The following is a 20,064-nucleotide window of genomic DNA, read 5'->3' as shown; positions in this document are numbered from 1 at the left end:
CCCCTGCCTCAGGACAGCAAGCATCTGTCCCCTTTCCTGTCCCCTTCAGCTGTCTCTTCTGCACATTAGGTACCCCTCTAACCAGTCCCCCCACCCACACATCTTTTATTGCCATTGTACTTTCTTTCAACAAATCCAATTATTTTCAACTTCTCCCATTTTAGAAAAGGATTAGCTAGGACATAAATAGAAGCAGAAAAATCTCCTTGTAGAAAACCCATGTATCCTTCTCCACCTGCGGAGCCCTGAAGAGCAACATCCACCCTCTAACCCCAGAATTCTAATTGCCATCTCCCCTGACGCATGCTGGGAGAAGCTTCTAAGCTCAGTTGCTGCACAGGTGGCTGCTTCTGTACGCCATCTCTGAACCCCTGCAGAAGGGGAGATGCCCACAGCTCTTACATGTATTTGGAGAGAGTTGGGGATAAAGAGTGGAGTCCACGTAAGCCTAGGATGCAACTCTTATGCTTGTGACTTAAAATAGCACACAGCTTCAGATGCTCACAAACATTCTATGGGTTTCCTGTGAGATTCTGGATGCTTCAAGGGAGAGAGGCCTGAAGCAGATCCATGTGGACATGAGTCCTGAGTCAGTCACATGAAGGAAGAGAAATTGTTAAAGACTTTCCACACCAACAGTGAATAGACCTGTGCAGCCTCTCTCAAACACACCTTAAAAATCTTTGCTATGTAGGTTTTTATTTGGCTTTGCATATTATTCTACTTATTTTACAGTTAGGTTAAATAATACTGCCAACAATGGCTACCTTAGTGTCAATAACAAGGGATTTATAAGAGAAGTACATGCAATTTCAAACAACAACGTGAATTCTCATTTTACATTAGCACATTTAACATGGAATGGAGTGTTCCTAATGTGTAATGCTCCTTAAGGTGTCTTACATGGGGACGGAGTTGGCTGGCACCTAAGTAAGTTACTGAGTTAAAGGTGTTAAAGACACAGCTTCCCGGTTACAATGGCTACAATGTTGTTGCTTTCTGAATGGAAGAGAGAGAAGTCAATGAGTTTCAGCAGGCACAAGTGAAATAAGTGAGAAGAAACATGGTAAGAGAAGCAAAAGGCAGACAGGGTGCTGATCTGCCCTAATCATTGGCTTCCTTCCTTCTCTCTGTTTCTGGATTTCTTTGCCTCCCCTCAGATGTCAGGTATGTGTAAACACAAGCTAAAGACAGCCACAGTAGCAACACTCATTCCAAGTGGAACACACTTGAAAGCAAGAGAGAGGTGAAGGTGGATGTTTAGAGGTAATAAACAGGTCAGCACATAAAATCATTAAACATTTATGTGTTTAATGATGTAGTTTCAATTACATGAAAGAAATTATAGAACCAAAAAGGAGCCCACTGCTATACAATCCATTGGACTCCTTTTTTTGTAAACACACTTTTAATGCTGTCTGTAATTTTTTTCTTTTGCTTATTGATTTATTGAGCTATATATTTTTCTCCACTCCCCTCTCTTCCTCTTCCCACCTTCTATCTCTCCCACGGTCCCCAGGCTCCTAATTTACTCAGGGGATCTTGTCTTTTTCTACTTCCCATGTAGATTAGATAAAGGTATGTCTCTCTTAGGGTCCTCCTTGTTGCCCAGGTTCTCTGAGGTTGTCAATTGTAGGCTAGGTTTCCTTTGCTTTATGTCTAAAAGCTACTTATGAGTGAGTACATATGATAATTGTCTTTCTGGGTCTGGGATACCTCATTCAATATGATGTTTTCTAGATCCATTCATTTGCCTGCCAATTTCAAGATGTCACTATTTTTTTCTGCTTTGTAGTACTCCATTATGCAAATGTACCACATTTATCTTATCCATTCTTTGGTAGAGGGCATTTAGGTTGTTTCCAGATACTAGCTATGACAAATAATGCTGCTGTGAACAACATAGTTAAGCACATGTCCTTGTGGTACGATTGAACATCCTTTAGGTATATACCCAAGAGTGGTATTACTTGGTCTTGAAGTAGTTTGTTTCTTGATTTTCTGAGAAATCACCATACTGATATCCAAAGGGGTTGTACCAGATTGCACTCCTATCAGCAGTGCAGAAGTGTTCCCTTTACCCCACATGCTCTACAGCATAAGCTGCCATCAGTGTTTTTGATCTTGGCCATTCTTACAGGTGTAAGATGGAATCTAAGAGTTGTTTTGATTTGCATTTCTCTGATGGTTAAAGATGCTGAGCACTTCCTTAAGTGTCTTTCAGCCATTTTAGATTCATCTGTTGAGAGTTATCTGTTTAGGTTTGTACCCCATTTTTAAAATTGGATTATTTGTTCTTTTGATAACCTTTTTTTTTGTAATTCTTTGTATATTTTGGAGATCAGCCCTCTGTCTGATGTGGGATTGGTGAAGATCCTTCTCCATTCTACAGGCTATTGTTTTGTCTTGTTGACCATGTCCTTTGCTTTACAGAAGCTTTTCAGTTTCAGGAGGTCTCATTTATTAATTGTTTCTCTCAGTGTGTGTGCTGCTGGGGTAATATTTAGGAAGTGGTCTCCTGTGCCAATGCATTCAAGTGTACTTCTCACTTTCTCTTCTATAAGGTTCAGTGTGACTGGTTTTGTGTTGAGGTCTTTGATTTATTTGAACTTTTATGCATGGCAATAGATATGATCTATTTTCATTCTTTCACATGTTGATATCCAGTAATGACAGCACCATTTGTTGAATATGCTTTTTTCCTATTTTATATTTTTTGCTTCTTTGTAAAAAATCAGGTGTTCATAGGTGTGTGGATTGATATTGTCTTCTATTTAGTTCCATTGGTCCTCCTGCCTGTTTTTATGCCAATACCAGGTTGTTTTCAGCACAGTAATTCTGTAGTAGAGTTTGAAGTCAGGGACTGTGATGCCTCCAGAAGTTCCTTTATTGTACAGGATTGTTTTGGCTATCCTGTTTTTTTTCTTTTCCATATGAAGTTGAGTACTGTTCTTTCAAAGTCTGTGAAGAATTTTGCTGGGATTTTGATGGGTATTGCATTGAATCTGTAGATTACTTTTGGTAAGATTTCCATTTTTACTATGTTACTTCTACCTATCCAAGAGCATGGGAGATATTTCCATTTTCTGGTGTCTTCTTCAATGATTTAAAGTTCTTATCATACAAGTCTTCCATTTGTTTGGTTAGAGTTACTCCGAGATATTTAATGTTATTTGTGGCTATTGTGAAGGGTGATGTTTCTCTGATTTCTTTCTAAGCCCATTTATCATCTGTGTAAAGAAGGGCTACTGATTGTTTCAAGTTAATCTTGTATCCTGCTACATTACTGAAAGTGTTTATGAGTTGTAAAAGTTCCTTGGTAGGATTTTTGGGGTCGCTTATGTAAACTATCATATCTTCAGCAAATAGTGAGATTTTGACTGCTTTTCTGATTTTTATTCCCTTGATCTCCTTTTGTTGTCTTATTGCTTTAATTAGAACCTCAAGACCTATATTGAATAGGTATATAGAGAGTGAACAACCTTGTCTTGTTCCTGATTTCAGTCAGATTGCTGGGTGTTTCTCTCCATTTAGTTTGATGTTAACTGTTGGCTTGCTGTATATTGCCTTTATTTATGTTTAGGCATGTTCCTTGTATCCCTGCTCTCTCCAAGACCTTTATCATGAAGGGATGTTGTATTTTGTCAAAGGCTTTTCAAGCATCTAATGAGATGATCATGTGGTTCTTTTTTCAGTTTGTTTATATGGTGGATTGATGGGAGAAGATACAAAATAATCCCATACTAGTTCAGAATTACGTATAATAAAGGGTTATTTATTTTGGGGAGACTCACAGATCCCTGTCCTAGATCAAAGCCCACTGTGTGAATGGGGAACAGGAACCAAATCTAGCAGCCAGAAGCAAAAACCGGAAGCAAGAGAGCGAGTGCAACCTTTACAGGTGCATTTATAGTATAAGGGACCACACCCAAGTGGGAAGGTATCTTAAAGGCTGTTGGCTAAAGTAGCTCCCACAGCATCTCCCCCTTTTGTTTAAATAAGAGAGTTCCAAACCCGATACAAAACTATGTACACTAGGAACAGATATTAAATATAGAGTTAGAATTACAACTAACATAAACAATATTAAGCTAGGAACATATCTTAATGTTTTAATAAACATTCTATTCTAATAAGTCTAAGTATTGTATCAGAAATGGCTTGGCTAGATCATAAGAGGATGGTAACTACAACTATCTAATCTTCAACCCCATCAAAGTCCTGAAAAGGGAGATAATATTACTCGAGTAGGCAGGAAGTGCAGTAAAACAGCTTCCAAAATGTGTGGCAGATGACAGAGACAACTGGCTGCCTGAGTAATCACCCAAAGTCTCATTTGCATTGTTGAAGAAACCAACTTTAGTTCAGGCCTAGAGTATCTGACAGACCATTATCAGAGGCAGAAAAATTTTCAAAACTGTCTTACCCTGTCTTTGCAAGGTTTGGCAGTCTTTTTCCTTGTGTTCTGCTCATTCAGTCTAGACATCGTGCACTTTGTCAGTGGTTGAGGCATGGAAAGTTGTTCTTTGCCTAAAGACCAGTTGTGCCAAGAAGAAAACAAACTCCAATTGGAGTGTCTTTGGTGTTCAACCTTCTCTCGGGAATAGATGGGTGCTGCCAGGAGAAATCATGTCTCATGTCAACAAAATCCTAAGTTGTTTAAATGCCATATTCTACAGATCTTTTATGTGGTTGAAGGTTACCTATCTATGCAGAATATAATCTCTAGGTATCTAAAGAATCTAATTAGTCTGACTAAAAGTATAACAAACATAAATGACTATTGACCTATAATACTTAATCACTATATAACTTAAAGACTAAGACCTCATATCAGAATATGACCTCAAAATATAAACATTGTATAAATATCTTGATCAGAGGTAGAAATATATATATTGCAACATGATAAATATATCCTAAAATTATATCAATATGCAAAATGTTTTAAACAGAGCTAGAAATATGCATTCATACAATCTGACAAAATAACTTTGCATAGGTATACAAATACTGTAAACAGAAATAGGAGCATATTCAATATAACAAATATAATTTGAACTTGTATTAATATATAAAAATGTATATCAATGTAAATTGTCCATAAATAATAGCTCACAATTATTTCACTCTATTACTCACTATTATTAGTGTGAGTAAGTTCACACTAATCTACCTATTATCCCATTCAGTTTTCCTCTTTTTTTGAGATCTTTGGGCCTATATAATTTCCACCCCAACCCCCAACCCTATATAAATAATAATCAACCTGTAAATGGTGTCCCTAACCATGAGGACTAACTTTGCTGGGAGAGAAGGTGTTGTCATCTAGAATTGCTTTCAGCTGTCTTGGGGGCATTGTTATTTCTATGGGATCCTGTAAGAGTAAAATGATGGTTAAGTTTCTTTCTTTTTTTTTTTTTTTTTTTTTTGGTTTTTCGAGACAGGGTTTCTCTGCAGCTTTTTTGGAGCCTGTCCTGGAACTAGCTCTTGTAGACCAGGCTGGCCTCGAACTCACAGAGATCCGCCTGCCTCTGCCTCCCGAGTGCTGGGATTAAAGGCGTGCGCCACCACCGCCCGGCAATGGTTAAGTTTCAAGATTGCTGTTTTGTATGATTGGAAATGGTCTCTGAGTAGTCAATAGGATTTTCCTGAAGTTCTTATTTGGAGTTCTGGCCAGAACAATGTAAGAAGGTGTACCATTTCTGCAGCTGGTACTCAAAAACTGGTCTCGTAGTACTATCAGCATCATGACTTCATATCAGCCAGGTGGAGTTCTTGTGGAGCCCCATCTTCTACCTGGAAGCTTCAAAGATTACTGCAGGAAAATTTACTGTTATAGTTGAAAACTTAAACATTATTCATATAGACATATATTCAATGAAAAAATATAGACAAAATGGGCATGGAGAAAAGTAAAATATTTCCTTAAAACTTATCATCTTTCTGTCTCAAACCAGAAGATTCCTGACATGAGACAAAATTCTGAATTTTTCTTTTAAAGACATCCTTGGATTTAGAGAAGGATAGCCATTGTCCAATTCCAAAGACAGCTCTTTTAAGTAGAGACATATACATGTCCAGATAATCGAATTTTGCCATACAGATAATACAGCATCATAAGTCAGATCTCTCTTTGCTTGTTGATTCTTTTTGGATAGCTATCTTTTCAAACAAGTGTCCCTCTTACAACAGTGGATTACATTGACAGATTTTTGTATGTTGAACCATCCCTGCATCTCTGGGATAAAGCCGACTTGATCATGGTGAATTTTTCTGACGTGTTGTTGGATTTGGTTTGCCAATGTTTTATTGAGTATTTTGCATCAATGTTCATTAGTGAGATTGGTCTATAATTCTCTTTCTTAGTAATGTCTTTGTGTAGTTTGGGTATCAGGGTAATTGTAGCCTCACAAAAAGAGTTTGGCAATGTTCCTTCTGTTCCTATTGTGTGGAACAATTTGAGGAGTATTGGTATTAGTTCTTCTTTGAAAATCTTGTAGAATTCTGTGCTGAAACCATCTGGCCCTGGATATTTTTTTCAGTTGGGAGATTTTGATTATTGTTTCTATTTCCTTAGCAGGTATAGGTCTATTTCATTTGCTTATCTGGTCTTGACTTAATTTTGGTAAGTGTTATTTATCTAGAAAATAGTCCATTTCTTTTAAGTTTTAAAATTTTGTGGAGAATATGTTTTTGAAATATGACCTAATGAGTCTCTGGATTTCCTCCATGTCTGTTCATATGCCCCCCTTTTATTTCTGATTTTGCTAATTTGGTTATTCTCTCTTTGCATTTTTGTTAGTTTGGATAAAGTTTTGTCTATTTTGTTGATTTTCTCAAAGAACCAACTCATTGTCTCATTGATTCTTTGTATTGTTTTCTTTGTTTCTAGTGTGTTGATTTTAGCTCTCAATTCAATTATTTCTTGTCCTATAGTACTCCTGGGTGAGTTTGCTTCTTTTTGTTCTAGAGTTTTCAAATGTTCTGTTAATTCACTATTGTGGGATTTTTCCAACCTCTTTATAAAGATATTTAGTACTATGAATTTTCCTCTTAACACTGATTTCATTGTGTCCCATAAATTTGGGTATGTTGTGTGGTCATTTTCATTGAATTTTAGGAAGTCTTTAATTTCTCCCTTTATTTCTTCCTTGACCTATTAATGCTTCAGGTGAGCATTGTTTAATTTCCATGTGTTTGTGGACTTTCCAGAATTAGTGTTGGTGTTGAATTCTAATTTTTAAGCCATGATGATCTGATAAGGTACATAGGGTTATTCCAATTTTTTGTATCTGTTGAGATTTTCTTTGTTACCTAGTATGTGGTCAGTTTTTGAGAAGGTTCCATGAGGTGCTGAGAAGAAGATATATTATTTTATGTTTGGATGGAATATTCTATAGTTGTTTGTTAAGTCCATTTCAGTCACAAGATCTATTAGTTCTCTTATTTCTCTATTAATTTTCTGATTGACAGACTTGTCCAGTGGTGAGAGTGGAATGTTGAAGTCTCCCACTATTAGTGTTTCAGGTTTAATGTGTGATTTAAAATTTACTAGTGTTTCTTTTACATATGAGATGCCTTTGTATTTGGAGCATAGACTTTTCAGTATTTTTTCCTGTGACAAATATGAAATGTTCTTCTTTGTCTCTTTTAATTAATTTTAGATTGAAGTTTATTTTGTTAGATATTAGGATAGATATACCAACTTGTTTCTTAGGTTCATTTGATTGGAATTTTTTTTCCCAATCCTTTACTCTGAGGTGATGTCTGTCTTTGAGGTTGAGGTGTGTTTCTTGTATGCAGCAGAAGGATAGATTATCTGTTAGATTTTGTCTTTTTATAGGTGAGTTGAGTCCATTTATATTAAGGGATATTAGTGACCACTAATTAGTGATTGCAATCTCCTGTTATTTTAGTTTTATTGTTGGTGATGTTATTTTATGTGTTTTTTTCTTCTTTGGGATTTGATGCTCTGAGATCATTTATTGTCTTTGTTTTTGTGGATGTAGCCAACTTCCTTGGGTTGGAGTTTTTCTTCTAGTACATTGTGTAGTGCTGGGTTTGTCACCAGGTATATTGGTTAAATCAGGTTCTGTGATGGAATATCTTGTTTTGTTCGTATTTGTTGATAGAAAGTTTTTCTGGGATAGTAGTCTGGGCTGGCATCCATGGTCTCTTAATGTCTACATAACATTGACCAGGACCTTGTGTCTTTCGTTGTTTGCATTGAGAAGTCAGGTGCAATTTTGATAGGTTTGTCTTTATATGTTACTAGAACTTTTTCCTTTGCAGCTCTTATTAGTCTTTATTTATTCTGTATGTTTAGTGTTTTAATTATTATGTGGTGAGGGGCCTTTTATTTGATCTAGTCTTTTGGTGTTCTGTAAGCTTCTTGTATCTTCATATGTATATCTTTCTTTAGGTTGAAAAGGTTTTCTTCTATGATTTTGTTGAATGTATTTTCTGTGCTTTTGAGTTGGACTTTTTCTTTTTCTCCTATGCCCATTATTCTTAGGTTTGGTCTTTTCATGCTGTTCCATATTTTCTGGATATTTTGTGTTAAGCTTTTGCTAGATTTAATGTTTTCTTTGACTAATGAGTCTATTTTTTCTATGTATTTTCAGTGCTTGAGATTCTTCCAGCTCTTGTATTCTGCTATTTATTCTTTCATTTGTCATTCCTCTTCATTTTCTCATAATTTCTGTTTCTATAATTCCCTCGGCTTGTGTTTTCCTTATTGTCTCTCAGTTTTCAAGTCTTGAATCATTTCTTTCATCTGTTTTGTTGCTTTTTCTTGGTTTTCTTTAAGGAATTTGTTGATTTCTTCCATTTTATTTGTCTTTTCATCCATTTCTTTGAGAGAATTTTTTTGTTTCCTATTTAAAGGCTTCAAAAATTCTCCTAAAGTTATTTTAGGTCATTTTTTTCTGCTTCATCTATATTTGGTTGTTCAAGTCTTCCTGTTGTACAACCACTAGTTTTTATTGGTGTCATGTTGCTCTTTGTGGTGTTGAATATGTTCTTACCTTGTCTGCCCATCTTTTTGCTGATTGGTGTGTTGGGGCTGTGTCTCTGATGATCAATCTTACAGGTGCTAGTGGATCCAAAGCTCAGATAGTTTCTCCATGTGGTGCAGTCAGGGGCTCATTTCCAGTCACCCTGAATGTCATTCATTGCTTCCAGGGGTCACTCTGTAATCCTGGGGTGTAGCTTGGGCCTGCTCTCATGGAGGTATTGCTTGCTTGGGGCTGCTCATGTTGAATTTGCTGTCTTGGGCCTGCTCTGACAGAGATGGCTGGCTCAGGCCTGCTCCCTCAGGGTTGGCTCCCTTATGTCTGCTTCTGTGGATCTCTGCTCTGACAGAGATCGCTGCCTCAGGCATGCTCTGACAGAGGTTTATGGCTCAGGCTTGTTCCCATAGATGTCCCTGGCTTGGGCCTGCTCCTATGGAGGAATTGCCTTAGTCCATTGGACTTCTTAACATATATTTCACTGACACTACTAAAATGATACTTTGGACCTGAAGTACATGGTATTTTTTCAGTTTTAAAGCTTTGACACAATATTTATACAAATAGACTATGCAATGGCTATACACAGACTACCTTATCTCAGTATAATTGACTTAAACTGGAAATCAATTACCAAAGGATTATGAGAAAATCCCCAAATATCAGAGATTTCTGGATCACATTTTAAACTCCCTAAAAATTTAGGAAGGAGCAATGGGAAATTAGAAATATTTTAATTTAATAAAATGAAACAAACTACAACAGATTTAAACTTGAAGGGCACAGTGAATCAATACTTATATGAAAAACATAGCTTTAAGTGCTTATGTATAAAGCAATCATTTATTTAAAGAGCTATGAAATAAGCAGCATGCCAACCTAATGAAACCAAACAAAAAAGTCATAGCAGCAAAAGTCAGTGAGGTGAAACAAGGCTCACCTTAGGTAAAAGTCAAAATAGCCCGAAGTGTGTTTTTGGAAGGATTGGTTATTTTATTCATTTCCCAGGAAGACTAATATTTTTAAAATGAAAAAAATGTTATCAGTATTATTCATAAAATAATAAGAACCATTAGATGTCAGTAGACACAGGCAGAATTAAAAAACGATGTGAAGAGATATTTTCCCCATATACAATTATTTTATATTTTACTTTATGAGTGCTCTGCCTGCATGTATGTCTGTACATCACATGTATGCAGTACCTCTGGTGGCCAGAGGTGATGATGGATTCCTTGGAATCAGAGTTATAGATGGCTGTGAACTCCTGTGTGAGTTCTTGGAACCAAACCCAGTTCTTTTCCAAGAGCAAGAAGCACTCATAACTGCTGAGCCATCTCTCCACTCCCCTATGTGGTAATTTTAATGGGGATGGTCCCCATAGACTCATGTGTTTGAATGCTTAACACATACAGAGTGAAACTATTAGGAGGTGTGGCCTTGGAGGTAGTGTGTCACTGTGGAGGTAGGTTTTGAAGTCTTACATGCTCAAATTAGGCCTAGTGGGGGCAGTCTTCTTCTGTTACCTTTGGATAAAGATGTAGAATTCTTAGCTCCTTCTCCAGCATCATGCCTGCCTTCCTGCTGACATGTTTCTCTCTATGAAGATAAGGGACTAAACCTCTGAAACTGTAAACCAGCCCCAATCAAATGTTTTCTTTTAGAAGAGTTGCTGTGGTCATGGTGTCTCTTCAAAGCAATCAAACTCTAACTAAGACACCACATACATACATACACATTACATACATACATACATACATACATACATGCGTATGTGTGTATGTGTATATATGTATAAAATCAAATTATTCTCTAACAAAATATTTCTAAATCTGAGAAAACAATTGAATCCTCAATTAACAATATTATTTAAAAAATAAAATATGTCTAGACATAGGTATCACTGGGTGAATTCTCTCAAAGACCTAAGGGTGAAATAATGTTGTTTTATAAATTCTTTCAAAGAATAATACAAGTACTTTTCCAACTCCCATTTAATGACATACTGAGTTGAGGACCTGAAGCTGCCACTGAGACATTAAAGGAAAGGCAGGCTATAGGGGCAAACAAAGTACATGCAGGCTCAGTGACATTCTGTCTCAGCACATGGAGGGTACCTTCTTCCCAGTGGTGGTGCTATGTCTTCCTGGGGTCTCTTGCCAGCCATACTCCAAGGGAGGGCTCTCAGTGACTTTTACCACACCTCACACTTTCAGAGTCTCCTTCCAGTCCTTAAGGCAAGGTGGCAGATGAAGACAGCTGGTGATCATCACCCTGTATTAAAGACAGAGTGAACAGGGCACAAGGTCCAACAAGGTCTTCACACCAGCTCCTGGCCCACATTCTTTTTTACAATTTTTTATTGATTTTGTTGAGCTATATATTTTTCTCCACTCTCCTCCCTTCCTCTCCCCTTCCCTTCTACCCTCCCCATGCCCCCATGCTCCAAATTTACTCAGGAGATTTTGTCTTCTGCTACTTCCCATGTAGATTAGATCCACCTATGTGTCTCTTAGGATCCTCTTTGCTGTTTAGGTTTTCTTGGATTGTGAATTGTAGGCTGTTTTTTCTTTGCTTTATGTCTAAAAGCTACTCATGAGTGAGTACATATGATATTTGTCTTTCTGGGTCTGGGATATCTCACTCAATATGATGTTTTCTAGATCCATTCATCTGCTCCTAAATCTTGAGATGTCATTATTGTTTTCTGCTGTGTAGTACTCTATTATGTAAATGTACCACAGTTTCCTTATCCATTCTCTGGCAAGGGGCATTTAGGTTGTTTCTGGGTTTTGGCTATGATAAAGAGTGCTACTATGAACATAGTTGAGCACACCCTTGTGGTATGATTTCACATCCTTTGGGTATATATCCCAAAATGGTGTTGCTGAGTCTTGAGGTAGGTTGTTTCCTTATTTTCTGAGAAATTGCCATACTGATCTCCAAAGGGGCTGTACCAGTTTGCACTCTCACCAACAATGGAGGGGTGTTCCCTTTACCCCACATCCTCTCCAGCATAAGTTGTTATTAGTGTTTTTGATCTTGGCCATTCTTACAAGTGTAAGATGGAATCTCAGAGTTCTTTTGATTTGCATTTCTCTGATGGTTAAGGATGCTGAGCATTAGTGTCTTTCAGCCATTTTAGATCCCTCTGTTGGGAGTTCTCTGTTTAAGTCTGTACCTCATTTTTATTGGATTATTTGTTCTTTTGATGATGACCAGTTTCTTGATTTCTTTGTATATTTTGGAGATCTGCCCTCTGTCTGATGTGGGGTTGGTGAAGATCTTTTTTCATTCTGTAGGCTGCCATTTTGTCTTGTTGACCATGTACTTTGCTTTACAGAAGCTTTTCAGTTTCTGGAGGTACCATTTATTAATTGTTTCTATCAGTGTTTGTGCTACTGGGATAATATTTAGGAAGTAGTCTCCTGTGCCAATGTGTTCAAGTATACTTCTCACTTTCTCTTCTATGAGGTTCAGCATGGTTGAATTTATGTGGAAATCTTTAATCCATTTGGAGTTGAGTTTTGTGCATGACAATAAATATGGATCTATTTTTATTCTTCCACATACTGATGTCCAGTTATGCCAGCACCATTTGTTGAATATGCTTTCCTTCTTCCATTTTATATTTTTTGCTTCTATATGAAAAATCAGGTATTCATAGGTGTGTGGATTGATATCTGGGTCTTTGATTTGGTTCCATTGGTCCTCCTGTCTGTTCTTATGCCAATACCAGGCTGTTTTCAGTACTGTAGCTCTGTAGCAGAGTTTGAAGTCAGGGACTGTGATGATTCCAGAAGTTCCTTTATTGTACAGAATTGTTTTGGCTATCCTAGGTTTTTTGCTTTTCCATATGAAGTTGAGTACCATTCTTTCAAAGTCTGTGAAGAATTTTGCTGGGATTTTGATGGGCATTGCATTGAATCTGTAGATTGCTTTTGGTAAGATTCTGGCCCACATTCTTAATCCATGATGGTGAATCTTGACATCTGTTTTTTTTTGTTTCTGGCTTTTGGTTTTTCTAGACTAGGTGGCAAGGTTCCTCTGTTTAGCCCTGGCTGTTCTGCAACTTGCTCTGTAGAACAGGCTGGCCTCAGATTCAGAGCTTCAACTACCTCTCTGGGATTGAAGACATGAGCCAGTTTCCGGTCTTTGTTTTTCTCAAGACTTTCCAGGACCCACAGGCCACAATCTTCTCAGTCTGGCTCCATCCTTTTGCCATTCTGCTGGTTGTCTCAGGTTTTTCTTCACAGTCTATGTGCTGTGGGCCTTCCCACTGTTAGTGCGCATCTCCCTGTCAGGACCATGGACAGAGCAGCTGACACAGATTCCCTGTTCCTAGGTTCCCTCTGAGAACCCCTTGGTTCTGTTAGTTGAGCAGCCCCTTCTGCTCTTTTTCTCTCCAGGTACAAGCATCTTTACTTCAGAGTTCAGCCTGGGAGGCCTCTTTGTAGGCGTCTTTGTGCTGGCCCAGTTAGGTTGGGTACTGCATGTCTGTTGCTTGCTGTGGGAGACTGGGGTATCTCAATGCTGTTCCACTGAGTCCCATCCTGTGGGTTTCTTGCTGGCTGTAGAAGGTTGGGCTTGCTCATTCCTCATAGCTGCCAGTCCTACTGTTCTGGAATGTTCACTTCATCTGTCCTGTTGCTCACTTTGTTGTGTAGATGTTACCAACACCTTCTCTGCATGTTTCTGCCCCCCCCCCCATGCCAGACATCTGCTCTAGTGTGAGGGGCCTACCCAAAATGCTTTTGTATTCAGGTAAGATACAGGAGCCTCTTCTAGGACTCATCTCTGCCTATCTAGCAGTTGGGTATCCTTTCTGGTCCTGTCCATGGAGGAATCATCACAGGGCATGCCCACCCTCTATCCTCCATCCCTATATGCTTTGCGCAAACAATTAGTGTCTATAGGTGTCACCCTTTCTTCTCAGCACTGGTCAGTTACCCTGTCTTTCTGCCTCTCAGCTTTTTGCAGATGACCTTCTGTCTCTTCGCATACAACTTTGCTCTACATGACAGGACATTGTCCCACAGGCCAGGACTGGCCATTGCAGAGGACAGCAATGTGAGGGATTAATGGTCTGCTAGTCTTGTTTCATATCTAGAAGCTATTGGCTTCAGGCTGAGACCCAGGCATAGTCATCTTATCTTGAAATAGATGCTCAATGTGATGGGTATTCTTGGTTATCAACTTGATTATATCTGGTGTGAACTATAATCCAGAAATGGAGGGCATACTTGAGATCCGAATCTTGAGGCAAGAAGACAACTATTCCTTTGATCTGGATTTTGAGGCTGATAAACACACCTTTAATTCAGATCTTGAGGTGGGAAGACACAGGTCCTTAATTCAGACCTTGAGGTTGGAAGGAGCACCTTTAATCTGGGTTGCACCTTCTTGTGGAAGCCTAAATATAAGGACAATTAATGAAGAAAGGGTTCATTCTTTGGTTTCTTAACTTTACCTCATCAGAACATCCATTTGTTCTTCAGGATCTCAGCAGTCCAGTTGAGACACTCAACCTCGTGTGACTGAACAGCTACTAGATCTTTGACTTTCCATTCATAACTAGCCATTGTTGGGCTGCATCATAAAAATTATACCATCAACCCCCCCCCCACTATCAGTTCTGTAACCCTGACTACTATCCTAAGTGAGGGATGCATTCCTCTCACTACGACTAGGATTCCCAGGGACTCTAGTCCTAGAATGATGACTGGTATCCTGCTATTTTGAGAACAAGGGCACTGTCTATTCCCGGTGTAGCACAGGACTGGGTGGTGAAGAGGAACCAAGTTCAATTGTGTGAAGGAGGGAATCCGCCAGCACTCCATTTCCTCCTGCTGATGCATGTGTCTCCCTTGGGCCACCCTTGATTCATCTTGAGCCACCATATTTGAGCAACTGCAGCTTGACATTACCAGGACTAGATAATCTGTCCATCTGCACCCCATACCAAGTGTTCCAATCTGTTTACACAAAGTTGTGAAGTAAAACCTGGAACAGAAATCAGCTCCATGTATAGAGATGTTAGTGCCTCTTCTCCCTGGGTAGGTAGGGCCCTCTGTGGGCCACTAGGACCCCCCAAATGCAAATCCATATTCTATCCTTCAGGCTTGATGCATGCCTAGCATACAGCAGCCCGGTTACATACAGGGTCCCTGCAAACTTTAGGAGCTTAAAGCTGGTCCCTCACAGGAGATTTGATAGAGACACGAGCAGGCAGATTTGCAAAGCCCTGTGGACATCTGAAGAAGTCTATGGCAAAAGTGGGCATCTTCATTACTCCAAGAGGTGCCAGGAGGCTAGATGGTAAAACCTCAGGGCCAGGCATATGTGCAGCCCACCTGGGACAGTGCTATGTTCTATTTGTGGTCCCTGCCTGGCCAATGATTGTGCCCTTTTATCCCCTCTTCGAGGTTCCTCAGAAGAAAGGTCAAATCTCAGGTCTCCTGATATGAGACTCCCAGTGGAGTCTGCAGCTGGAGAGGCTTGGGCTTTTCCAAGGGTTTTTTTTTTTTTTGGATCTCAAGCATGGCTGAGAACCCCAACTAGGACTGTCATACACCCTGAATGTTAAGCTTTCATGCAGGGTGTTTCACTGTCAACCACACCTCTTGGGGGTAGGGATAGCAGTCAGGCCATGTGGTCGAATGTACTGGCATTTGCTGGACAGCAATGATCCATCTCCATGGCTTTAGCTAAGCTTCTAAGTGGGATGTATGCCTAATTAATGTGGACTGGTGTGGAGTCTTGATTCACATGCAAGGCAAGGTCTGCATTTCTAGCTGCGCAGCCTTGACCTTCAGACCATCACAAGCTCCAGCCAGGCAGTGGCCCCAAGCCAACCTCACCACTGAAGCATGAAGGGTGTTCACAGAGGGCTCTAATGAAATGCGAATTACTCCAGGAAATTAAATCTCTCTGAGCATTAAAAGAATACACTACCCGTACCTGTCCGTATGGCATAAAAGGATGCTGCACACAAGCCCAGGTGTGAAAAAGCTCTCGTGCATAGACAGCGTCTGTGATAAACTGAAAGCCATTGGAATGCCAACAATTGTCCCAGAGACCATGTCAAATGCAAATGAATAAGTAAGTGGGCATTGTTTAGGAAGAAGAGCAACATGTCCACGGCTGTCGGGTCGAGCATGAAACAGAGCCAGGCCTCATTTATTCACCAACTAAAACCTCCTTCGTCTCGATTAGCAGATGATCTCGACCGAAGATCAGAGAGAAGGGATCTGCGTTGCCTGCTGCTTTGGGGAAACAATATGCTTTGAAACACAGCGTCTGCTTTGCCGTCTCCAATGAGAAAGCTTGCATTATTAAACAATCTGCTTAATAATTTAGGCTGAAATAAACTTGAAACACAGAGGGAAAGTGCTCTATCCACCAGGAAATGCTATTGGACTTGAGTTTGAGAGATGTGGGCATCCAGTTATGCTGAAGGATGTCTCCCTGGCTGTCACTGGGAGGAACAGATGAAAAGGGCCCATGACAAATGTCTTCTGTGAGCCATTACAGCACATCTCTAAAGCCTAGGTAGGTATCTGGGAGCATAAACTTGGTCTCTGCGTCTCCTCCAGGCAGACCCTGGGGACTCCTCCAACCTGTATACCAGGACTTTAGTGGCTCAGCTCAGAAAGAGTCACAGAATGCCATCTCAGAACTTCCTTCTGGGCAGAGACCTTTAGAAGCCTTCCCTCTGATATCTTCAAAAGGCTGGCATATCCTTTTTTGAGGTTAACTAGTCAGGCCACCCATTCCAGGAAGTCCTGAGTAGAGTGCAGGCTCTGGTCCCTCTCTAGCTGAAACATAACCCTAAGTGGATATGGATTTCATGAGCTCTTCAGCCTTCAGGAGCCCACCAAAGAGGTCTTACGATGTGCTAAGCCTCAAGCTCTTTGTGCTGTTTGGCACCATCTTATCTTGAAGGTGGGCAGGGCTCTTTTCGTAAATATGTGGCCATTCCACATTGGACACCCCCTGGCTTCATCCCAGGAAGCAATAGCTCTCTACTCATTCAGTCCCTTGTGGCAGCTTGCTGTCATACTAGTCTCCAAACTCAAGAGACTCCTGGAATCTTCCTTTGAGCTCTGTCCGTCTATCTGGTAGCCAGTGAAGGCTAAGCAGGATTTGGGCACAGGCAGCAGGAACAAGAGTAGCAGACAGAATGACTCTACAGCTCCACACACAGTAATGGAAGTTTCAAGAGGGCCATCTCTGCTCCATGGATTCTATAGTGTGCCATGCTGGAGGTGTGAGACCAGACTCCAAGTTCAACTCAGGAGTCAGACAAGTGGGCAAGGAGATGGTGGGTCATGGGGACACATCGCCTAGTGTGGCTGGACCCAAAGCAGTGCTGCTAGTTCTCTGCAGCATCAGTCACCAAGGAGTAGAAGACAGAGCAAGAGAAGATACTCAGTACCAAGTTTCCAGACACTTGGAGGGGCTTGGATTCAGAGTCAGTTTTTTCTTTGTTTTTGGTTTTAGAGACAGGGTTTCTCTGTAGTTTTGGAGCCTGTCTTAAAACTCACTCTGTAGACCAGGCTGGCCTCAAACTCACAGAGATCCACCTGCCTCTGCCTCCTGAGTGCTGGGATTAAAGGTGTGTGCCACCACGGCCTGGTGGAGATCAGAGCCAGATCTTAAGGAGAACTGAGCGTTTGTTTATGACTTTGATTTCTCTACTGATAGCAATGGGGTAGGTACCCTGGCCTAGTCCTACATTGAGATGAACTGTGGTCATGTTTGTATCTCAGAAGGTTGCATTGTGTTGGCATGCCAAACAGAGCCATAGTGGGGTAGGGGAAAGGGAGGGATGTCCTTGAACTTCCATGCAGCGAGAGGTGACTACTTTACTAAGTACCTTCTGAAGTGGGGATGGATTGATGTGAGGGGATTTCTGATTGAGGATCCAGGGCATGTGATAGTCTGGAGATGGGGTGAGGAGGTGTCCTCATTTTCTTGTTTTTCTATTGTCATGATTGGCCAAGACCAAAATCAACTTGGGGAGACAAGGATTTACATGTGGATCTTACAGTCCACATGAGGAGAGTCAAGGAGGAACTCAAGGCAAGGACCTGGAAGTAGGGTAGCAACTGAAGCAGAGACCATGGAGGAGAGTTTCTTCCTGACTCTCACTTGCTTGTATAGTCCAGACTCACCTACCTATCAGTGGTACCACCAATAGTAGTCTGGGTCCTCCTACACCATTCATTCATTAAGAACAGGTTCCACTGACTTCCCTCCAGGCACTTCCTTCTTCCCAGAAGGCTGTAGTTTATGAAAAGATGACGGACACATGAACCAGCATGGGGAGGAGAGCAGAACTCTTGCTTGGACAGTGTCGGGGGAGGGGCTCCTCAATGCTGGGTCAGTGTTTAAGTTCTGCAGGGCTGTGCTCAGAGTGGTGATGGTTGGCTGGGTCCTTGATGAGTTATCACCCTGGAGGGGGACTCGGGTGCTTGCTCTTCAGGAGTCTACTGCCTAGTTGACAGTAACTGCATATAGATAGTTTTTGAAAACAATGGGATCTTTCTTAGTCCAGACAGCTGTGACCCAGGAGCTTATGTAACCAGAAACTCAGTGGTCACCCCCAGCCAACCTAAGAGAGTGCCTCTTAAGTATGTTCTCTCGTGCAAATGAAAATTGAAGATGTGGACATATTTGTCTGAGACCCACAGTACAACATGAGGTGGAGCTCGGGGACTCCTGTAGAAGAGGGTGAGGAGGGACTGTAGAAATCAGAGGCGTCAAGGACACCAAAAGAAAATGGCCCACAAAATCAATAACCCAGGGCCCTTGGGGGCTCACAGACCCTTAACCAATAATCAGGAAGGCTGCATGAACGTGACCTAGGTCCTCTGTATATATGTTATGGTTGTGTAGGTTGGTTTCCTTGTGGGACTCCTAACAGTGGGATCAGGGGCTGTCTCTAATGCTTTTGGATGTTTTTGGAACCCTTTTCCTCCTACTGGGTTGCTTTGTTCAGCCATATTATGAAGGGCTGTGCCTTGTCCTCTTATAACTTGATAGGTCATGGTTGGTTGATATCCCTGGGAGGCCTGCCCTTTTCTGAAGGGAAAGGAGGAGAAATGGATCTTGGGGAGAAGGGAGATAGGGGCAGGAATTAGGAGGAGAGGAGGGAGGGGAAACTGCATTTGGGATTTAGTGTATGAGAGAAGAATTAAAAAAAGATATGGACATGTGCATAAGAAAGATCAAAGCAAGAGTTATTAACAGAAATTAAGGAAAAGTAAGAGACATGTCCCAGGGTAGAAGGAGTTCTCCAGAGAGGAAAAATCACTGAGATATTCATGTAGGGTAGTGGTTCTCAACACAAGGGTCATGACCCCTTTTGAGGGTCAAATGATACTTTCACAGAGGTCACATATCAAATATCCTGCATACCAAACATTTACATTAAGATTATCAACAGTAGCAGAATTATAGTTATAAAGAAATGATGAAAATAATTTTATGGTTGGGTCATCATAACATGAGGAACTGTATTAAAAGGTTGCAGCATTAGGAAGGTTGAGAACCACTGGTCTAGGGGCTTTTATAGATATAAGGTAGAATAGGGATAATGAATGAAGAGATTTCTACCAAGATGGATTAGTTCTTTGGGCATATCTGGGCAAGTTAGGGGTAGACTCTGCATGCTTCTCTGACCAATGAGAATTGAGGATGGTGCCCTCTTCTGGCCACTATGAGTACCTGCACTCACATTGCATGCATGCACATTGTATAACACACACACATGCATGTACACATGCATATGCATGAGCTGATGATCAAAAATTGTTCATGTGCTGCTCACCCAATTAAGGGACTGTTCATGCTTTGAACCTACTTCTGTCTGTCTCTATTGGGTGCTAATGGCTGAACTTGTCCTGTCTGCCAGCCATTAGACTGAGCTATCATTGCTGGTTCTGCCAACCTTCACTTGGACTTTGACAGGTTCTGTTGGCTGTTTGACTATGCTCTTTTTACATGGCCAGATTGAAGCTTCTCTGTAGAGTTAATTCTTATCATG

Source organism: Arvicola amphibius, chromosome 9 (genome assembly GCF_903992535.2).
Source record: "Arvicola amphibius chromosome 9, mArvAmp1.2, whole genome shotgun sequence".
Classification (NCBI taxonomy): domain Eukaryota; kingdom Metazoa; phylum Chordata; class Mammalia; order Rodentia; family Cricetidae; genus Arvicola; species Arvicola amphibius.
Note: the sequence above shows the minus strand (reverse complement) of the source record.